Source organism: Nycticebus coucang, chromosome X (assembly GCF_027406575.1).
Source record: "Nycticebus coucang isolate mNycCou1 chromosome X, mNycCou1.pri, whole genome shotgun sequence".
Classification (NCBI taxonomy): domain Eukaryota; kingdom Metazoa; phylum Chordata; class Mammalia; order Primates; family Lorisidae; genus Nycticebus; species Nycticebus coucang.
In genome coordinates, this window is record NC_069804.1 from 125,509,706 (window position 1) to 125,533,920 (window position 24,215).

A 24,215-nucleotide genomic window follows, 5' to 3' on the forward strand; every position below is an offset into this window, starting at 1 on the left:
AGCATTTCACCAGAATTGGTTCTCTACCTTTAAAGAACATACCAACTAAAATCACCCCATCAGAAGAGCTTCCAACAGAGAACAGGGGTACCAATTCCATGTTCTTAAATAAAAGGATCAAGCAAAAGCAGGAAACAGTTTTATGTTAAGAGAAAATATCCAAGTCTATATATAAATTTTCTATGTCAACATAGTCCAGTGGCATTTGCTTATGAAAAAAATCCTCTACCAATAAAATACTTAATCTTTTGCTCTTAAGAAATAAGGAGAAACGGCAAGCACCATAGAGTAAAAGATGATGTAAATCAAATGCATAAGGTAGAATAGTCCTGCTTTGAAAAGTGGTGAGAAGATCGCTACTCCCCAGACTATAATCTACTTGAATGCAAAGTATCTTTTGTTTTTATTACATTTAGCATAGAGCCTGGTTTTTAGTAAGTCTTTAAAAGGTGATTGTATGATTGCATTGAATAACAAATTCAGAATGAATTTCAATAATTTTTGAAATAAGTACAATTCGTTACCAAAAGTGCAACTGTTAAACATTTATTGTCCAGCTTTTATTGCAACATGACATAGCCTGAAAATGCTCTGTAACACACACCTTCTGCATAGTATGAGATTTGAATCACATAAGATCAAAATGTGGATAAAATTCTACCTGTGATGTTGCAAATGAAAAGATGTGATTGGCAAAGTTTTTAATGTTCTGCTGCCTAATGGCCCATCTGTGTACTTTAACTAGTATACCATGTCATATAAGAAGCCTACCTTGATAATTTCTACTCAATAATCACTCCTAATGCTATCTGTTTCACTTTTTTGTTCAAAGTGAGTGTAAAATACATTTAAGCAGAGATATGAAGAGTGATAAAATCTAATTCTACTGTTCATGGTTCAGGGTTTCATTATCAACAGTCAATTGAAGATAATACTACCATCATTATTAAATCATTAAGGTGATAATCATTAAGAATTAATTACAAACGGAAAATACCTTGCAGATATTATATTTTAAACAAACATTTCTTGAACAAAGAAATGCATGACAAATTTATATTTTACTTATGGTTATATTTACTTCATAATTACTATTATTTCACTATTAGAGTATGCCATAATCTCTTCAAGAGTCAATTTTGAAAGTTATAATGTTCTAAAACAATGTTATTTCCTGCATCAGCTTAACCCGTAATATATTTTCAACTCAAGAATAAGAAGACTGTAAAGTATGCTGATCACGTATTACTCCTCTGACATCTACTTATACTTCCACAAAACTTTTCCACATAGTAGTATACAGGATTGAATATAAAATGAAAATAAACTCAGTCCTTTTACCACTATTTGTTACCATTAAGGTATACATTTTATCAGTGCAACATTATCATCTATGAACAACACATGGTTTAAACATCACATTGTGTTGTTTACAAGAAATGACATGAGAAAAGTTCTTGCATTTCAAAATCTTTGAAATTCAAAACATTGCTGCTTTGTTCTACCTTGAGGAGTTTAATTGTAACAGTTCCACTGTTCAGAGGGAGGCCACAATTCATTGATTACAGCCAGCTGATCAATCTTCTATCTCACCGAAATCAATCATGGTGACAGTTGCCACTATGGCCTCCTCCCTGTATTTTCCAAGCATGGAGGAGGACAAGTGAGCACCTGCCTCCTAGATTATAGATTGAAAATATTATCCGAAAAAACCAGGATTCTTTATACTATGACAGAACACAATCTTCGGAAAAATGCCTAGAGTTCCCTAACGAACAGATCCATATGTGAATCATGTTTTCCTTTAAGAAACAAATTCCTTAAAGAATTTGACAATGGCATTTAGCAATTATTTACAATTTAATCATCAACAAAAGGCATTTGAAATGTTTACTTCACATAGTTTTGTTACATACATAGACATCAAAAAAGTTTGTAGAACTGTTTTTTGTAACAAGAAGCTACTTATTTTTTGTTTCATAATAAAAATGATGTACCAAATAAAACTTCAATTATGGAGGTGCTCAAGCAAAAACAAACCCAGAAATATTGAAGATTATTAAGGATATTCATTCTTCCCATAAAACATTACTGAAACAGTTGATTAAGTATCCCATACGGCCTGAAACATTTTATAAATTATCCCTATAAAAGGCATAAAGTTGTACAAAATTCCACTTTACAAGATATTTGAAGCATATGATTACTAACATGAAGACCCTGGTAAAATAACAACTCATGCCTTCACATTTCAAAGATAGGCAGGCACAGATGCTGTTAAATCCCTATTTGAAGGTATTCGAGCTGACATACTTTGTCTATAAATTATGAATTTCTATATTATGTTGAACTCTTAGGCTATTTTGTTGCTCTTTCTCAACTTACTTTCACTACATTGTTCAGGGCATGAGTGAATGTACATTAGCTCATCTGAGAGGGCACTTCCTGTTTCTAGAACTCTGGGGGTAGGTTTGTTTGGAAAAATCATTGAAGCATTCCATTCAATCAGTTGTTTCTTTCTACGTGAAACAAAGTTACCTATAAGTCTGTTATAGATTCTAGTCAGTTGCCCTGAACCACAGTGGGTGCAGATTTAACTTCTTACCATTACTTCTTTGCCCCTAAAACGGTTCATAGCTTATCAGGAAGAAAGGGAATATCCACCATCCTATAGATCAGCTTCCTTTCTTTTTGTTCTTACACTTGCCCTCCCTTAACTAATCTTGGCTTTTCTTCAGTTGGGAATAAAGAAAGCTTCACTGCCTTTTTCAAAGCATATTTGCTTTGCTCAACCTGTTGGCTTTTCAGGTTTTCAAGGGCTGGTTACCTTCTCCCATAACTCCTTGCAATAGCTCTGTAAGGTGTCACTGGTCTTTGTAAGTTCTGGGATGAGACCTAGAATTTGGATCATGTTCTTATTTTGCCAGAACAATGATTAAACACACACACGTGCACAATGAGTAGAAGTTTGGATTGTGTTTGTCTCTAGACCCTGAAATAATTGAGCTCATTTTCAAAATAAATAATTTACTTTTAAATTTAGTCTTTATTTTACATATACACTTAGTCAGAGATGTCTGCAGCTTAATATTAATATTTCAGCACATTGTCAAGTGATTCTGCATGTTTTTTGTTTTTCCTCCTCCTATTTCTCCCCTCTTAGTCACAAGTTTTCAGTTTTAAGTGATTTATAAATTAAGGGGGCACAGTATTCTAATATAACTGGAAGAATAAAACAAAGATTGATTTATAATTCTGGTGCAGCATATTGGAAAAGACAAATTCTCAATCATTTGTTTACAATTCTATTTCTAGCTCTTATCAGTTGATTTTCAGATATTCATATCTCTGCTTTAAGACTGTATGTAGTTATGTCAGTATATTTACAGATTTAAATGTACAGGAGTGTGTTTTTCTGGAAAAAAAATTACATCCAAATTGTAAGAATTTCAATGGAACTCTCAAAAGCTAATAGAAATGTCTTAATACTCAGAATTCACATTTAAAAAAATTATTAGTAAAACTTACAGTCTAAGAATATTTTCCCGAATGAACTTCAGTTTTCCTGCCACTGTTTAACTATACTGAAAGTAAGAGGAAACTCCTTGTGGCAATGTTGACAAGAGCTCTGTGTGTAAAAGTGAAATATTAAGAAAATAAAAAATCTTAGATTTAAATTTCAATTATTTGCTTTTCTTGTAACACTCATTTATGATCAAACAACTACTATAACCCCTATTTTTTTAACTTCTAGTTTTCATTCAACAAGTCTTTATAAAATCTTAAATTCTCAAATCCAGGCATGGTGGGTCACACCTATAGTCCTAGCACTCTGGAAAGTGGAGGTGGGTAGAGTGCCTGAGCTCAGGATTTTGAGACCAGACTGAGCAAGAAAAAGACCCTGTCTCTAAAAGTAGCTGGGCGTTGTAGTGGGCACCTGTCATCCCAGCTACTTGGGAGTCTGAGGCAAAAGGATTGCTTGAGCCCAAGAGACTGAGGTTGGTGTAAGCTATGATGCCAAGGCACTCTACCCAGGGTGACAGAGTAAAACTCTGTCTCAAAAAATAAAATAAAATCTTGAATTCTCTCCACGACATCTTGTACCACTAGCTCCATGACTATTAATATCAATATAAAAAGCAAACATTGGTCAGAGGTAGACTTCCAGCTGAATTTAAATATATTCTGACAGTTTTACCAAAAAAAGTCTGCTCTGCTTTTTAGTAAATGACAAAGGTAAAAGAACTACATATCAATTTAAACATTGTTTACATTTGATACTGTATTTTGCATCTACTACATAAAGAAGTCTCCAGGTTTAGTTACGGATAAACACATAATGCCAGATGCAGCGAATCACTTGAGTTCAGGAGTTCAAGATCAACCTGAACGAAGAATGAGACCCCTGTCTCTACTACAAATAGAAAAACTAGCCATGCATGGTGGCACATGTCTGTAGTCCAAGTTACTTTCTAGGGAGGCTGAGGCAAGAGGATTGCTTAAGCCCAAAAAGTTCGAGGCTGTGTTGAGCTAGGATGACGTCACAGCACTCTACCCAGGCTTGAAAAAAAAGGTGCTTATATGCATATATGTATATATATACTTAATTATATATATATACATGTATAATGTGATTATATATGTACATATATAATCATAAGTACAGAATAAATTTTAAAAGATACATATATGCATATATATGTATACTTGATAATATATATGTATATATAATCAGAAGTACAGAATAAATTATAGACATGGGAAAATAATTTTCCCTTGCTCCTTAGATTACTTTAGGCTAGATCTAGCTATAACTTCTCCAGTTAATGAAGGGGAGGATCTGTGTGTATTATCAGAGGTGATGCATTATACATTATATATTCCATTCGGACATTTTAGGGCCACTTTCCCCACTCCCTGCAATAGGAAAACCTGTCCAAGGAAGTGCTCCTGCAACCTTGAACCAGCTGGATTCACAGAAGACATTGCCATTTCTTAGAGTTGGTAAGTTCCTTGCTATTCAGTTGCAATAACTCCACTTCATATAGCATAATCTCTCTCTGTGATTAGCATTGAGAACCAGAGCAAGATTCCTGAGATGGGGGTGGTAAAACCAAAGGGGAATTGGTCTCAGTTGTGAGAAGTGACAGAGAAGACCAGTACACAGCATTAATGCTTCCCACCTGAGTTGGCTGTAACCTCAGTTATCTGTAAGATAATGGCAGTTCTTAAGCTCTGAAAATAAAGGAATACCAGCTTCTCCCTGCAGAACACCCTACCATCATGGGGTTGGTCACAGGAAATGACAATATGCTCCTAATTCAGTTAGGAAATATAAGGTACCTGCAAGAAAAATTTTCAGTTCAATTTAACACAATAAATATTTGTTGGGTTGGGGTCATTTACCTGCAGAAATGTTTTTTGAGTTAAAGGACATGATCCAAAACCAGCTCTAACTGTGTCACTATTGGTGACAAGAGTGATTGCCATAAAAGTTAGAGCAGGGAGGGAACTTTCAAGTTCATTTACATAGTCCCTAGTGAAGTGTCTTGCACAAAGTAATCTCATCTCATTTTATAGATGAAGAAACCAAAGCCAAAGGGAAGATGTGATTTACTTAATGACATAAAGGTGGCTAGTGGCACAGTCAGGACTAGACACCAGAATTTCTGAGCCTTACCTATTATTCTTTCCACCATCACCTACTTTGTATTCAGTCATTTTCTACTGTTGATTGATCAGGTATGGAATATATTTATCACCATCCCTATAACTGCCCATGTGACCTCATGCCTACAGTTTTTTTAGTACAGTAACTTCATTAAACTATTGATAACCACTTTAGTCCATGTCCATTTATCTCTTCTCTGAATTTTCACAGTGCTTACTGGCTGTACCGCAAATTGAGGATTTTAATACAAAAAAAAAGAAAGGATTATTTTGCAATGATTTTACATATATACCTTGTGTCATTGGTAAGTTTTATATGCTCCTCCAGGTAAGGGGCATTTGTTTATCATTCTTTATATGTGTCAACATGTACCAGTGAGGTTTATACATGGGTTCATTGGAATGAGCATGTAAATTAGGATACAAATTAGGACGATTTGGGAAGTCAAAAAATTATTATTGATATGTATGCAAAAAAGTATAAATGGTGACTGTCCTTGGAAAATTAGAATGTCTGGCCCTACAAGAATAGTTGACTTACTGGGGTTAAATTAGAACCATTCCAGGGTGGCGCCTGTGGCTCAGCAGGTAGGGCGCCAGTCCCATATGCCGGAGGTGGCGGGTTCAAACCCAGCCCCGGCCAAAAAAAAAAAAAAAAAGAACCATTCCACTGATGATTGTACAATTGTCCAACTATGGGATATTGGTTACAATTTACCCACTACACTGAGTGAGATTATTTTTAAAACAGTAATCAGTGAATAATCATGCAAATCATGGAACTCTATTTACTAAATTTGTATATGTAGGTATCATTTGTTTAAAAGTTACGAATATTTCTACGAAGTATTCATTTGCTGCCTTACTTTTTAAAGCTGTAAGGATAAAGTTAAATATAAAATGTTTGTTGGTCCAGTTTTCATTATTCCAATACTGAAAATATCGTTGTGAGTGAAAAATCTTGTCATTGTTTCTAATGCCTTCCTGATCTGAGGGTAACATATGAAATGTAATGGCTTTCTACATGGAGTAGGTGAGGGGGAGGATGCTGTTAGAACTTAGGGGTAAAAAGGCCCAAATTTGAAGTTTAGAACAAGATTTAGATTTAAACACCCTATTCAAAAAGTATGAAGGTATGAAGACACATGTCATGATTTTTAATTTCTTCTGGAAAAAATTATGGAGGAATTAGTGAAGGAAACAAAGTTTATGATAACTTCACATACAATTAATAAGTAAGACTTTATAGCATTTTCTGCCATCATGCTAGCTCTCTCTCAAGAGAGAGATGATACCATTGAACATATTAACTTAATGAAATCCATCTTTACATTGATTTCTGTTAAGAATTAATCAAGTAAATTTCTCTGGACCCAATTTTCATAATACCAAAATGATAGATATTTTTATGTTCAAATATTTACCAAAGGTTCAGAAATCCCAGATAGAATAGTCTATAGATTTGATTTATTAATATTGCCAAGTCAGAGGTAAAAATACCTGCAGCAGAACGAATTTTAAGCACTTGAACAATGGTACTCACGCTATCTGCTCCAGATAGAAATTTGCTACCTTGACAGTAACAAAGGACTAATAGCCCATATAGAGACTTCACGCTGGCAAGTAAATGCAACAAGCGAAGAAGGATTTCTGAGACAAATTGCTTTTGCGTGTTGAATATTGCATTCTATACTATATAACACTTCAATTATAGACAGATGTTTGTATCAAAGGAGATTCATAGTCTTTATCACAAAAACTTATTTTATGAGAAAATCTAAATAATTGTACTTTTCCATCCTCAAAGTTCCAAATTAAATTTGTATAGCAGCAAAATAAATTTAAGAAAAAGAATTACAAGGGAGACAAAACAGCATTCTTCCCTTAGGAAAAAAATCTGAAAAAGATATTCTGTTGACAGATTCTCACCTACCCACATGGACCTCTAAGACAAGCCCCAAGACTGTATTATTTTAAGAAATTAAAATTTCAAAATCTATTTAAAAGACTTCCTTCTCACATCTTGTTATCGTTATACTATTTCTGTCCCTGGGAGAGTAGAGAGATAAAGGAAAAATAATAAAACTCTATGTCATTATACACAGTCATTTGCAAGTTGAGCAGGTCGTGTGAGCATTCTACCTTGCCATATTTCTAAGGAAAACAATATTTATTTTCATTTCAAAAGGTGGCAAGTCTCTGGAACCTCAAGACATGGAGGTTTCTATAAAGGCACATGGCCCATCTTCTACTCCCATTTCATGTCACCCACATACTTCCTTTAACTTTGGTTCATTAGTAAATAAAGGTGATAGTTGGAAGAACAACAATTTTAAGAATACATACTGAAATGTAATATAGAGAAATCATTATCTTTTTTTGAGACAGGGTCTCACTTTGTTGCCCTTGGTAGAGTGCCATGGCATCATAGCCCACAGCAACCTCAAACTCCTGGGTTGGAGCAATCCTCTTGCTTCAGCCTCCTGAGTAACTGGGACTGCAGGTGCCAGCCACAATGCCTGGCTAGTTTTTAGAAGACAGGATCTCAGCCCCCCAGTGTGCTAGGGTTAAAGGCATGAGCCACTGCATCCAGCCAGAAGTCATTATTTTATCTTTACCAATTGGCAGAAAAAATGTGTCACTTCTTTACTGTATTTTATGTATGAATAAATATGTATGTATGTTGATATATTTTTCTCTGATACATTTTTTCTCAATTGTCTGAAAATAATAAGATCATAAATGAAATGCAATTTGTGTACTTTCTCTAACAATTTTGACCTAATTATCAGAACATGTATTTGTATACAACCTGGGTTAAAACTTGTAAACCCCATGTCCTTTCTGGCAGAAGACCCCTAAAGCATTTCCTATACAAGTTTGCCATCTAGAAGGTTAACACAAGAATAGTGTAAGGTCTTTCTCAAAAATAATTATTTTTCACTTAAATAACTTACCATTGAGTCATCTGTCACAAACTCATGTTTTCTAGATTTTTAAATGAGGTTTCCAGCCTACATTTATTTATTTTAATATGGTACTAAAAGTATGGTATTCAATTTTCTAGAGCTGTCTTCCAGTTCTGGTTCCAAAAATTTATGACCAATTTCATAGATAACTTACGTGAATTTAGCCAGGAAGAATTATTTACTGAACTGCTTCTGCATGAAAGGCACTGCGCTAGATCCTGCAGTAAGTACTAAAATGTCTGAGATGATAGCCTCTCTGCTTTCAAAGACTTTACCAATAAGCTAATAAGTTAACAAGATAAATGAATTTTTTAAAAAGAGGAATTGATCATTGTCAAAATATTGTATGTGGTAAAAAGAGAGATTAGCGGGGACTTGAGTACCTGCAGGTCTTATGAAGGAGAGAAGGGCCAGGAATATAGCTTGAATGTAGCTGTAACTTGTAAGAAAGAATGGGAAAGGGAATTCTGTCAGTGCTAGGTTTAAGCTTCCTATTTATATCCAGGGAATGAAGAGACTGGGGAAGCTAGTTAGTCAAGAAGCTATTAATAGTAGGAATTGGGGGCAAATACATGGGAGCCAACATCTGCAAGATAATAATAATCTCATTTTCATCACATCAAATAGAGAAAGAAAGCCACTTATCTCTCTGTTCTACTGACACTTAATGAGCAATTTGCCAGGAAATTTAAATGGGTTTATCGTGTCATGTAATCACCATGACAATTTTAGATCATTTTTGTAGTGTCAATCTTATTTTATGGACTAGGACATTGAGTGCAAGGAGGGTTAATGTAAATTGCTCAGAGTTTCACAGTTAGTGACGATGGTAATAATGGAATAGTGATGATTATCTTTTACTGAGTACCTGTTATTAACCTGGTACGGGTGTAGTCACCTTTTTCGAGGAACAGCAGTCACAGAGCTGCATGGTTTCTCTCTCCACTCCCTCCTTTTTCTTAAGCAGGATCACAGGACCCAGGAAATATGTACCCACCTGCATGCAGAAGTAGTCCACAGTGTGACTCTCCCAGCTTTCAGAGGGATTTGCTTTTGCACTGCTCGATGCCCAATTGGTCAAAGGGAAGCCCAATGGGTCACTTGCCAGTGCTGTAGACATCAGAGCCGTGGTTGGGACCCTGTGCTCTGTGCACATTGGAAGAGGGGTGGGTAGGAGATCAGAAACATCTCAGAAACCGCTGCCCCATTCACTCAGTATGGCGACTGCACTCAGGACTCAACATCAGAGGAAGGAAATGTGAGTTAAGAATCAGACAGGTCTGGGTTCAGAAGCCCATTTTCAGTGGCTAGCTATGGGACTTTGGTATATTCATTCAAGCCCTTGTGGCCTCTGTTTGCTCATATTGAATAGGATCAATAAATAACTACTTTAAGGCTGGGCAAGGTGGCTCATACCTCTTATACTAGCACTCTGGGAGGCCGAGGCGAGTGGATTGCTTGAGCTCAGGAGTTCAACACCAGCCTGAGCCAGTGTGAGACCCTGACTCTACTAAAACAAAATAGAAAACTTAACTGGGCATTGTGGTGTGTGCTTGTAGTCCCAGCTGCACGAGAGGCTGAGGCAAGAGGATTGCTCAAGCCGAAGATTCTAAGGTTGATGTAAGCTATGATGCCACAGCACTCTACCCAGAGTGAGACTCAGTCTCAAAAACAAATAGGTAGGGCAACGCCTGTGGCTCAAAGGAGTAGGGCGCCTGCCCCATATGCCAAGGGTGGCGGGTTCAAACCCAGCCCTGGCCAAAAACTGCAAAAAATAAATAAATAAATAAACAAAAAATAAATAAAACAACTACTTCATTGATTATTGTGAAAATTAGAATAAAGAACTTGCAAAGAGTCCAGTCCAGTACCTGACATTAGTTGTTGTTCAATAAATAATAGCTATTGTCATAATTGTCATAACTAAATATCCTCCCACTTGCCAATGACAATTCCTTTTCTCTTTTCCAAATTAACACTTGTGAAGAACCTGGTTAAAAATTTAACTTAATTAATAATTCTACACTTTTCTACTCTTCTTCTAATTCCTCCTGAAAAAAGAAAAGTTGTTTTATACCTAATTGCTTACACTGACTTATTTGTTGAATTACTACTTCAAATTGCCCAATATTCCCTGATGAGAATTTGTAGATCATTATCCTTGAATTATGTGAAAGATGATGACACCCCTTTCCTGTGCATCTGGAAGGAGCTGACATTCTTCCAAATGTACAACACAGAAAACTATCCATTTAATGTCTCTCTCATTTTTTTCCTCTTAGTTATGATTGAGAATATGCCACTTCAAGCAGCCACTGGCAAAAAATCACTACTTTTTCCATTTTTTGGTTCATTAAGTCAGCAAATATTCATTGATAAAATGTTATGAACCAAGCGCTACTCTAAATTAATAGTATTCCCCTCAAAACGAGCCTTTCTCTATACCTTCTCTATTTTTGTCTGTAGCCTGTCTGCTGCCTTACCAAATAATGGCTATTTGGGTGCTCAGTGATCCTCAAATTCTAATAATAGTCTGGCCTCAAGTGCCCAGAACTAGATTAATTACGACCCTTGGTGTGTGAATCATCATCATCATTGCTTAACACATGGTTCCATGGATAAAATTAATTCATTAAGTATTAAAACAATACATTGTATGTACACTATGAGTATTCAGTTTTTGGAGATAATGCCACCATTTTCCCAAGTAGTTGCACAAATGTATACTCCACCTAGCAACACATCAGAGATGCAATTGGTCCATATTCACATACATGCTTGCTTCTTTTCAAATTTTGTAAATTTTATTAACGCAATGGGTATAAAATGTTCCATTGCTTTCTTGCCTGCCCTCCATGGATGAGGGAGTTTCATTCCCAACGTTGAGATTTAGAACTTTCCCCAAATACTTCAAAGAAAGTGGAATCAAAAGCCAGAACTTTCTCAGCCAAATGAGAACCACAGGTGATATTTGAGGGCTAACAATTTTTAAGAAATGAAGAGGAAAAAAACAATTTAAAAGTACACATTAGCCAATGTAGGTGTAGAAAAAAGTGTACTTCAGGAATTAAAGTTCACAGGCTTTTCTGTGACTCATAAAAGGACACATTTTTCTGCCATAAGTTTGAGCAGAATAGCAATTGAAGGAAAAATATGAATTAATACTTTTCTCTGTTTTTCCAATGAAGGGTACCTATATCCAAACTGTTGGGTAACCAGTTAGAATATAGACACTTTCTAGAATGTGCAGATCATGTACATCAATGCCAAAAAAAAGGAAAATAACGTGATTATTTATTAGTTTTGTGTCTTAAAAAGTTTACATTTCCTTTAGAAGGGCATTCATTTATGAAATTGTGGTCCCATCTAATTCATTATTCAGAAAAATATATGTTCATTATTCCACAGTATTAAAAAACAGTTGCAGTTCCCCAAATAATTGTTTTATGTGTAAGTATGGTTACAGTGGCCTTAATCTTAAATTATAACATCACTTTCAATATGCATTCACACTAAAATGTAATGTTGTAGTAGAAACAATTCATCTACAAAGAAATTCAGTCAAGGTTTTTACTTTATTAATGGCTGTTGTTCCAACTCTACTGTTGGTGATGTGCTGCTATTCTAGTTATGTCTAATTGTGTCCCAATAAACTTTCCTAATACTAATTGCAACAAATATCATTCAGTGTTTGGAGGACTGAAATGTAAGAGGAACATGTCTAAACAATGGTTTCCTGAGATAAGGATATCAAAATAAAAGACTTTTGCCTTCCTTGGATATAAAACGAGTAATCCTTAAATCCCGCTCCTAAAAATGAGAACAAATTCACATTATTAAAATATTTACATCAAATTTTTGATATATCAAGCATTAGAAAAATATTTTGTTGAAAAGTGACTACTAGCCTTATAAAATCTTGATATTATAGGTCATGACTAATTGATTCAGATGAGTGAAATAAAATTGTTTCGAGAATCCAATAGGCATTCAAATTTTATCTTCATTCTTCAATGCTATGAAGGTGTGGGGCTGGGCATTGCACTCTTTAAGAAACAGATTTGTAAGTTTTATGTTAAGATTCCATGATCGAATGCTTAAGTACTCAATATGACTCATGGTCAAACCCAATTTTTTTCTTAAGATAATTATATTTGACAGAAAAACAAAATGTCATTCATTTGCTTGCTTTTACTATATCCTTGAGAAAAATGATTAGGTCAACCAGCAAATGTGTATGGATTGGATACCCTGTACTGATGTGAGGTCTCTGAGAGGGCATATAAAGAAAAACAGATTCAATGAGAGAGAAGAGATAATGACAGAAAATATAATTCATCCCAACTGATAAATTTACTTCCTGAAGACTCTTCCACTGAAATGCAGGCTTCATTGATTTCTCATCTCTTTGTACACATATAATCCTTATTGATTAGAACATGCTATTCTACCCTTTTTAAATTTCACGTTAATTAATCTTGTCTCACCAATAAGACTGTTGAGTGAGAAGTCAGACATCTTGGCCAATACTTATTTGCAACCCCACTGATACCTGGCACAGGGCTGATCACATAATACCTCTCCATAATCTTCTTAGTTAATTAATCTAATATTCAAGGATCTATTATCCAGATAGCCAAGTCTGTTCGTTCTTTATAGCAAAAATAGAAGCAAGTAAAAAAGATGGCATTCAATGTATCAATATCAACTACTTCTTTTGGATTCTTCTATCAGTCAGATGTTTATAGCAAATTGTGTGAAAACTTCTAAATAATTTAGAGCAATAAACAACATCCTTTCCCTGTGATGGAGTATATTTTGATATGTTAATTACAGTATTTTGCTTTTTAAAAACTCAGTTACATCATTTTTAGTTCTAATGCAAACTTAATGCATTATCTATTAATATGAAGAGTCAAAAATAGCGATCTTGGATTTATATAATTTTCCCAAAAAATAAACTGAGAACTTTATGTTCTCTTGGGCATGATATCATAAAGTATAATGAAGAAAGAGCTCCTAGATCTACATTCTGCCAGCTATTACTATCCAAATTGCCACTGACCTTCCTCTGAAGGCTTTAGAGAGCCTTGCTAGCCTTTTCTCTTCCTGTAATTCAGTGAACATCCTTTCCCACAGGTATAACATTGCCATAGGGGATCTCAATCAGTGAATTGTGAAAGAGGAATAGAAGAATTATTTATGTGTGTCAAGATTTTATGTTGACAGCAGTGACCTGGGAACAGGTCATGGATTACAATGTAGGGTACACAGAAACTAGATGCAAGTCACATGAATTCCTTCTGTTTCATTTGCTTTAGTGCCTCCCTTGGGAATCTAATATATAAATCAATCGCTAAACCGATGAATACTGACAAAATATGAACTCGATTCAATTTTCCCCAATTCATTGTCTATGTGGCAGAAAGAATATTAAATGGGTTAACAGTTTTTAAAAATTATAACCTGGAAAAACTTTCGCCACACCAGAGTCCCAAACACGTGAAAACTACCCAAGCACGGCATGACGCTGTAGCCACCTGGTGGTAGGAGATGTTTGTTACAGGTGTAATAATTGGAAAGCACAATCCCAAAACATCACAATTACAAACAAAGAAGAGAGCTGCAGTCCTGTATTTCTAAGCACTTATAGGAGTTCCCCTTTGGAAGAGCAACTCTACATATGATCAAAACCTGCTAATCAGCACCTGCCACTTACCACCTTCTCCATCTTTCTCTCTCCTTACCTATCCCACCTTATCTCCTATTACTGGGTATAACCCAATGTCACAGGCCCTGATGGTCCTGTCTTACTCAATGCTTATTGTTGTCCAGGCTTTCAAGAAGCTCTCCCCACTCCAACAAATATTTTGAAATACTCTTTCCTCAAAATTCTAAATTCAACCCTGTCTTCAGTGTCAATCTCAGAAGCCACTTCTTACCCTCCATTGCAACACAAGCTAGTCTTACCCTTTCTTCATTTGTTTTTCCTTCATTGGCCTTAGAGCTATCTTTCCCTGAGTGATCTTTTCAGTGATAAGCTCTCAAATAAACATTTTTCCCCATAGAATCATACTCTTTACAAATATATTTCCTAACTCTGCCTTTATTTGACAAATTTGGAAAAGACCCTAAAATATCAGGTATATTTAGCATGCTAAAGATACTTGGTCATTTTTTTTCCTTTTAGAATCAGACTTTACTGTCAGCCATTAACATAAAGATCTCTTTGTAAACAGAAATTTTGGCTAACACTTTAAAGGCATGAGGAGTGCCAGAACTCATCAAAATAAATTTTAAATGAAGAGAAGCACCAAGGAGCAAACAATGTAAGGAAGCTGGCTGTACTGCATCTAAATGTTAGCACATCAAGTGCTAAAATCAATTTAAAATATAATTTAAAAAAGTATAATGAAGACAAATTCATTCGCACATCTAGGAGAACATAATGTGTTTTGTTAAAATTAATTTGCAGAGATAAGTACATATCCAATTTGAAGGAAGCTTTTTTTTGCAGAAATCTAAAGATACAAAGATAGTAATAGTGTAAATGAGTCATTGATTCAACTCTTTCATCCAATATTTACTGAACACATTTATTAAGTACTTCCGCACTATCAATAAACATTGTTTCAATTTTTAAAAGACAATTTTCAAACTGGGACACAAGTGAATGAGTCAGACTATTTTTAAAGTTTGACTTTAAAATAATAAATAATACTGTAAATAATACTAGTTTGTCAAATACGGTAACACTACATATTAAAAACTTATCCGTTGAAGTCCTTACAGACACAAATTATAGAAAAATAGCAAAAGGAAGTAGTAGATGGGGTAAAAGAAAAAACTCAGAAACTTTGAAGTATGTGTATTTCAGCCTTAAACTCTTTTAACTTCCTGATTGCAGTTACTTTCACCAAAGTCATTTTCTAGTGAAACATTGTTTTCTGAAGCTTAACTTCAAGTTTGTTACACAGAGGCTTGCCACTAAATAGTTGAATGTGAATGTATCAATATCCATTATCTTAGTTGGTCTTTTTAAAAACTAAAAAAGCATTCCTCAAGACAAAATTTATGGGGTTTTGACATTTACAAAGTGGCTTGCATATGTCAGAAACTTTCAGTGGGTAGTTTCATGTAATCTTTCTGACAAACTTACGTTGACTTCCATGTTACAGTTGAGGTAAGCAAGGCTTAGAGGAGCTAAGGAAATGGCAAATATAATAACGTTAGTGATATTAAGAAAACAACAATACAGCAGCGTCCATAGTTCAGTGGGTAGGATGCCGGCCACACACACCGAGGCTGGCGGATTCAAACCCAGCCCGGGCCTGCTAGAACAATAACAACTGGAAAAAAAAATAGCCAAGTGTTGTGGCGGGTGCCTGTAGTCTCAGCTACTTGGGAGGCTGAGGCAAGAGAATCACTTAAGCCCAAGAGTTGAAGGTTGCTGTGAGCTGTGACACCACAGCACTCTACCAAGGGCCACAGCTTGAGACTCTGTCTCTAAATAAATAAATAAATAAATAAAGATAAATATAAATAAACATCTGTTTAGCTGCTATGTGTTAGATATTTAATTTCCAAATTAATACTTTAGCAGTCTTTCTTAGCAAGTCCATGGAACTCAAGGAACTTTAGATAACTCACTTGGATAACACATGAACCTCTAGGCTTCATGTGTTAAGGATGGGTAATAATAACCACTTTCTTTGGAATGGAGTGAAAATTAAAGGCAAATAGTTTGTATGGTGCCCAGCATAGTGCCTGGCATTGAGGAGATGCTCAAAACATGATATTTTATACATAACAACTCTCCTCATTTGGCAGGAAACTTGGTCACAGGTCCTTCCAATTTTCTGTTTTTAAACCCTGTAAGTTTACCATATCTAGATTTGTTTATTTTCCTAACTTTCATTAATAAAATGCTACCTTTTCTGTCATGATTAGCCAGTATTTAAAAATCACCTAAAATTTTATGACTAAAACTTGTAGATAATTGCTTTTGATTTGATCAAAGCCAGATACAAATCTTTCTTGTACATCTGAAAGTAAATTAGCATTCCCCCTATCGTGGGAAAGGGGAAACTTTGCCTTTGCTTTGCCTCCCATTGTTTACCCCTGAATTACTGCTAAGCCATATCTACTGGTAGGTGCATTGCTTATTTGGGAGGAGATGTGTATTAATAAATTAGGTTTCCAATCCTTTCTTCCTTTGTTTGTTAAATGGTGGTAAAAATTCACCATTTATTAGATTGTTGAAAGAATTAAAAATATAATCATGCCATGTTTTCAGCAAATCTTAATTCACATCCAGCATTCCATTGAAGCACACATCCAAGACAACTGGGCAGAGTCATTTGGAAGGAAGAGACAGAGATGAGATGGGAAATGGAAAGAGAATTGGAGAAAGAGAGTTACAAAAAGCATTGGATTGTTTTAATGTTATACTTGATACTCCATCTTTCATAATTTCAAACTCTGGTTTTCTTTGTAATATTCCATGATTTCGCTTCGCTGCCACCTCCAGAGAACTAGTAAAATCATCTTCTATAAAACTTATATGTCCATTTTACCTCTCAGCACATCTGCCTACAATGTAGCTCATCTTCAGAGTTGATCAGATATGGAGGCATTTGTAGAGACCATTTCTTAAATCTTCAACCCTCAGTTCTTATCTTTCCTTTTTAATCTGCTGTGTGCTTTGTATTATAACAATGAAAAAATGCATTGAAGGATTGCTCTGCCTGATACAATTGAAGCATTGCTCTCTGATACATATTCCACATCTTATTAATGGATTTGCATACTCTGATCACTTATATAAATGCTTCTGCAAAGCTTTCATTTGAGAACAGTTTGCAGTCACTTTCAGAGAGTCCTAACCTTTCAAATGTAGCTCTTTCTGCTCTTCTGGCTCATTTCTGTTATTTCTGCCTCCCAGTAGACCAGTCCTCTCTTGAAATTCCAAAACGTGCAACTTAATAGCACCTCCCATTGTCCATTCTGCATGCTTATTTGACATCCCTATTCATTAAGGTTTAAAGCTATTTAAGTATGCATTTAAACAATCACCATTTCCTCAAGCCTTCTCAACCCAGAAGAGCTTGTTTGTTTCATGCCACAGTCTGATGCTTTCAGTTCAGAGAACACACTAATGCTGTTGCTTGCCTTTATCTTTGTCTTTCACTTTCTCCCACTTGTCTTTCCAGAAAGGCCTTTCTGCAAGTCCCTGCTCAAATGTAACCTTTTCTAGAGACTATCCTTACCCGACCCCCACTACAGCCTGTGGCAAAGTTGCCCACTGGGATTTTATGCTCTAGCAGTTCGTTTAACCAACTGCAGACTGTTGGGGGTTTTTCTGTTTTTTATGTTGTGTAGGTTTTTTTTTTTTTTTTTTTTGACAGAGACTCTGTTGTCGCAGGCTAGAGTGCTATGGCATCAACCTAGCTCACAGTAACCTCAAACTCCTGGGCTCAAGGGTAAAATTCAAGATGTAGGAGAGCCCTCACCCAGGGGCTGAATAACCATGCTGAATAACCTCAAACTGTGAAAATTAGGTGAGATCCCACCAAATGTCCTCCTTCCTCCCACCAATCACCTTCTCACTTCCCCTCTCCTCTCCATCCTCACCCCTCCAATTGCTAGACTATATTTGTGTTTTATCATTTATATGAGTTTGCAAGCTTTTGTATATTGGTTTCATATTAGTACTGAGTACATTGGATACTTTTTCCTACATTCTTGAGAAACTTTACTAAGAAGAATATGTTTCAAACCCACCTAGGTAAACATAAAAGATGTAAAATCTCCATCTTTTATGGCTGAATAGTATTCCATAGTATAAATATACCACAATTTGTTAATCCATTCATGGGTTGATGGGCATTTGCGTTGCTTTCATGACTTGGCAATTATGAATTGCTCAGGCTGTTCTTGAAGTCCTGAGTTCAAGGAATCCTCCCATCTCAGCCTCCCAGAGTGCGAGGATTACAGGTGTAAGCCACCATACCTGGGCTCTACAGACTGTTTTTGTGTAGCTCACCAGCTAAGAAAGTGTTTATATTTTGATACAGTTGCAAAACAAAAAAAAAAATACAAATAACACATTGTGATATGTGAAAATCAAAGGAAATTCAAATATCAGTGTTCATAAAGTTTTATAAGAACCAGGCTCCACTTATTGATTTATATGTTGTCTGGGGCTAACCTACAGCTACAATGGCAGAGCTGAGTAGTTGCGACAGAGTCCATATGGTCTACAACATTAAAATTATTTGCCATCTGGCTTTTTACAGAAAAAGTTTGTCAACCCTAGAGTCAGCAAATGGAGTTTGTAGCTCCATTACCTTGCTACTCTGAATGTAGTCCTTGGACACCTGGGAACTTGTTAGGAACACAGAATCTCAGAGCCTTTGCCAGACCTATTGAATCAGAACCTGTAGCTTAATAGGATCTCCAGATGATTCTGTCCACAACAAGGTGTGGTACACACTAGTCTCACACTTATCATGCTGTTTGTCTTAAAATTGTTTGTCAATCTTTTAACAGATGAAAATTGGAAACATGTCTAATGAAATGTATGAGTTATGGCAGATGTATGAAATTTAAGACAAACTTTGGTATTTGCAAAATAGCTAACTATAATTCAGTGGAATAAAAATAAAATACAATATAAAATTAAAGCAGAAATAAGAAAGTATAGTTAGACAGGAGGAAATATGAAGTAAGAATTATATCACTTAGCAATGTCTTCATTAAGTAACACCGTATTTCTTTTTTTTATTATTAAATCATAGCTGTGTAAAATAATGCGATCATGGGGCACCATACACTGGTTTTATGCACAGTTTGATGCATTTTCATCACACTGGTTGACAAAGCCTTCCTGGCATTTTCTTAGTTATTGTGTTAAGACAATTATATTCTACATTTACTGAGTTTCACATGTATCCTTGTAAGATGCGCCGCAGGTGTAATCACACCAATCATCCTCCCTCTACCCATCTTCCCCTCTCCCTCCCCTCCCTGTCCTCCTTCCCAATATTCTTAGGTTATAACTGGGTTATAACTTTCATTGGAAAGCCATAAATCAGTTTCATAGCAGGGCTGAGTACATTGGATACTTTTTATTCTTCTTAGTAAAGTATCTCAAGAATGGAAGTAACACCATATTTCAATGATGTTCAATATATATTCCATATTATACATTCATTATATATTCATTCTATATTACATACATATTTTATAGTATAAAATGTAAGCCCCATTAGCAACAATCCTTATTGATTTCCAAGTTTTACTATAATTCATTTGCAACAAATATTGATTTGCTTATTTAATAAAAAATAGTGGTGATAAGATTTGGTTATCTGATGTCTTAAAAGGTGAATGTTAAGCTCTTGGTCCATGAAGTCGGGCAAGAAAGACCTATTTAAAATTCCTAGCGGACTGCTCAAATAATTCAAATGTGGTATTAGGCATTTATTAGTGTCAGTTGCTAATATAACTAATATAACATTTAAATTCATGGCAATACTTTTTACGGCTGTCACAGTAACTCCCATTTGCAGTTCTTGTTGAGGTCTTAGTCACTGAGGTGTCTAAAATTTTTTACTGGCTGCAATATTTGCAGGTTCCACTGGGGGGAAGGTAGAAAAATATCCTCTACAATTGAACAGCCACAGACTAACCATCCCCAAAAGTTATACAAATGACTTTTTAATAGATAATGCCTATTTGTTCATTCAGTTTTTGGTGAAAGAATATTTATTGAATTATTGTTATATGCTGGGCGCTGTGCTGGATGCTAAGAATATTGAGCAAAAACAAATACTGTCTCTGACCTCATGGAGTTCACATGTAGTGGAGGAGATAGCAATCCTCAAGTAACACAAAAATAAATGTATAATTGTCATAGCATACCATAATGCTATGATGCAAAGTTGCACAGTGTTTTATGTATAAGGATTTATAATTGGTTGCTTACCTAGTCTTAGGGGGTAAGGTGGACAGGAAGGTGTCCCTGTTTCCAGAAGAAATGACTTTTAACTTGTGCTTTGAAGTCTTAATAAGTGTTAACTGGTGATGTGATTATTAGAAGAGATAAGGTAGTATTGATAACAGAAGGCGCAATTTCTAGCTAGGCCCTATGATCGGAGAATGCATATGTTTAAGTAAGTGAAAGTAGGTGCCTTAGGCCTGTAATTCTAGCACTTTGGAAGGCTGAGGCAGGAGATTTGTTTGAGGCCAGGAGTTCAAGACCAGCCTGGGCAACACAGTAAGACCCTCTCTGTACAAAAAAATAGAAAAAATATTAGCCAGGCATGGTGACACATGCCTGTAGTCCCTACTACTCAGGAGGCTGAGGCAGGAGGATCACTTGGGCACAGAAGTTTGAGGCTGAAGTGAGCTATGTCTGGGCTACTGCAGTCCATCCAGATGACAGAGTGAGACCCTGCCTTGAAAAAAAAATAAAGAATAAAAAAGGAACTGAAAGTAGACCAGTATAGCTGAAGTATTCATGGGAGGGGGTGATGGGAAATATGGTACAGAAAAAGTAGATGGGCCCAGATAAGGTCGTTCTTAACAAACCATGATAAAGACCTTGTTGGTGTTCATCCTAGGAACAATAAGAATGGCAAAAATGGATTTGAGAGTATAAATGTGTAATTGGGGGCTTTAGTTAGAAAGCTTTTCTGCTGCTTAGATAACAGATGATGGAAAGCCAAACTGGCATAATGATCACAGAAATGGAATGAAGATATTCAAGAGCTAACATTGATTGGAGTTAGTGATAAATTTGATATGGGGGATACTTTTAATGGACATACCACAAATATATGATTTGGTTTCCATATTTTCCTAGTATCTTTATTACTGGTTGAATTATAGTTTATTAGCATTGCTAAAGATTTATTTTAGGAGAACTAAATGGACAACTGCATCTAGATCTACTGTGGGAATATTACAGAAAGTGATTGTTCGGAATCTTGCACACACAATACATTACTCATCTGGGCCAAATGTTTTAATTCGGTGGGTGAAAATTATTTTTAAATAAGAGTAAAAATGGGATTGAAACAGGATATAATGTGCAAACATTCACTTCACACAGCACATAAAAGCTTCCATGCTATTAAAATATCTGTTTTTATTGAAAGATATGTGCTATTTTTTTTGCAGTTTTTTTTTTTTTTTTGGCCAGGGCCGGGCTTGAACCCACCACTCCCAGTATATGAGGCCAGCACCCTACTTCTTGAGCCGCAGGCACTGCCCAATATGTGATATTTTTAAATTAAAGTCTTATGGACTGAAGAATAAAGTATTTTCAAATAATGAAATAAAAATAAACTTCTGTGTCATAAACTTTTTGATTGTCACATCCTTTTATATTATTTGTATAAATTTAGTTAGTGCAGTTACTTAAGTTACCTTTTATATTTAAGGAGATGTGAATATTTTGAAAAAGCATACAATTTAAAAGTTCAAGTAAATTTTTGAAAGGTGTATGTTCAAAAACAGGAAACATGGGTGTAAAATTATTTTACTATTATTGTCTAGTATGGACAGACATGTGACTTTGGAACTACTTCAATACTGTTTGGCTACTTTTCTTTCCAAAATAAAGTACCTTTCACTTATTTTCCTAAGGATAAAATATCTTAGAATTTATGGATGATAAACTATGTTGTTAGTCTTGTTGAATTTTGGGATAGGTTACTCAGAATGAAAAATATCTAAGTATATAGTCTCTAATTAGATCATTCAATACAATAATCATTTCTTTACATACTTAGTCAATCCCATGTCTTTTGAGTCCAATTTGTTATAATAGAGTATCATTTAAATTTTAGGACTATTAATAAAAGTAGAAAATGTACAAAATGTCAAATTATCTTATGAAGCCTCAAGTTTTCTTATGTTTTAAATATGTGTGTTCCAAAAAGCATGCTTGCCTAAGTATCTCTCTCGTAGAGGTGTAATTATTTCATCATTATAAGTTAAATAGTTACTTAACTAATTATTGAATATATTATAGAATATTTATTATGTGCAAGACATGTTGGTTCCAGCAGGTGTTATAAAATGCAATGTACCCTACATGGGACACACCATATTTTTTTACTTAATGTACTCAATTCTGTACTCATTTCATGAGTTTTTGTTTGTATATTACTTATTTTAACCAAATGAAGAGCTGGTTAGTAATAAAATATATTTAATTATTTTATCAATTAAATATTTGTGGATGAAATAAATACTACAATAAATTACAAAATGAAATGGTCAATTTATCTATCAATGTAGGTAGATTTGATGTTTATTATGGTCTATTTGTTTCTTTGAAAATAATTTGGTAACCTAGAGAGTAAAGAAGTCTGCAATAACCACACAGTTATATATAAGAGAACTCATCGAAACAAAAAGTCTCTTAACTAATCTTGTATCTATTTGCAGCAACACAAGGCCACATCATCAAATGATAAAAATTCTGTAAGTGTTAATATACTTGTCAAGACAAAGACAAGTCTAAGTCCTGTCATGGCAGGATAGAGCCAATGTTTGTGCACTATTTCTTCATTACGTTAACCATTTTTATGAAGAGCTTTAAAGGCTGGTGTGGTTTTACAAAGAAAAAAGAAAGCGTTTACCTTTAATACTTACTGTTATTACAAACCTTATCCAGTTCAGGAGGAGCACAGTTGTCCAATTGATCATTTTTCACAAGAGACATTGAATACATTACCTAAATTACTACCTTGACTGTGATGTAAATAAGTATATCACAGTAGCATAGACAGTATAAGCAGGGCTTTAGAGAAGGTGTTACCAAGTTCAAAAGACAGTGGAGACAAATTTATTTTTTAAGATCCACTGAATTTTATACAGCCAAAAATAGCTGCAGACATCACCATGGACCTACCCACAGATCCAAAACCCCCAAAACAGAGAATGTGTAGGTGTACACATTATAAATAAAACTCTTGGTACTTTTCTATATACAGTGAACATCAGTAAGTTTAACAACATCAACATTATTTACCATAAAAAACCAGGCTCTGACCTTTTGTAGTAAGTATGTTGTACACGTTTTCTTCACGTTACTAACATGTCCTGAAAAAGCCAGCTTTATAGAGAAGTGAAGTAGCCTACGGCCTCCCATACCTACATGGTGAAATTTGAGGTATATATTTCCCTTCAGCCCATCAAGGGATTCAGTTATTAGAGTCACATTTTCAATGTTAAGATTTGCCTCCCTCTGGATGGGTAGATCTTGTTAGGTATTGCCACCTTACGATGAATTTGCATATCGAAATTTCTCCAATTAACAGCTGGGTAAGAGCAAAGTGTCAACAGGTGTGTGTACAAAGAGAGAGGTACAGACCTGGGAGAGACTCAAGGAGAATTCATCACAGAATTGTGAATATTTGGCACAGAGAGGTAGAAAACAACATGGTAAGGACAGAACAGTGCACAAAGGGAAATAGTCAAGATGAAGTTGGCTTACATCCCATTCTAGTAAGGCTGACCTTGCTCTTAACTGTCAAGTCAAGGCTACCATGTCATCAATAT

The 24,215-nt window shown here is 35.1% G+C and overlaps 1 protein-coding gene and 1 non-coding gene across 2 annotated transcripts in view; both read right to left on the reverse strand.

The window, feature by feature from the left end:
- HTR2C (5-hydroxytryptamine receptor 2C) overlaps positions 1 to 24,215 on the reverse strand; it is a 350,577-nt gene that overhangs the window by 300,017 nt on the left and 26,345 nt on the right. The window lies entirely within an intron of this gene.
- Positions 9,625 to 9,752, reverse strand: LOC128578861 (small nucleolar RNA SNORA35). The gene has a single exon (XR_008377960.1). It is a non-coding gene; the product is annotated as a small nucleolar RNA SNORA35 (small nucleolar RNA).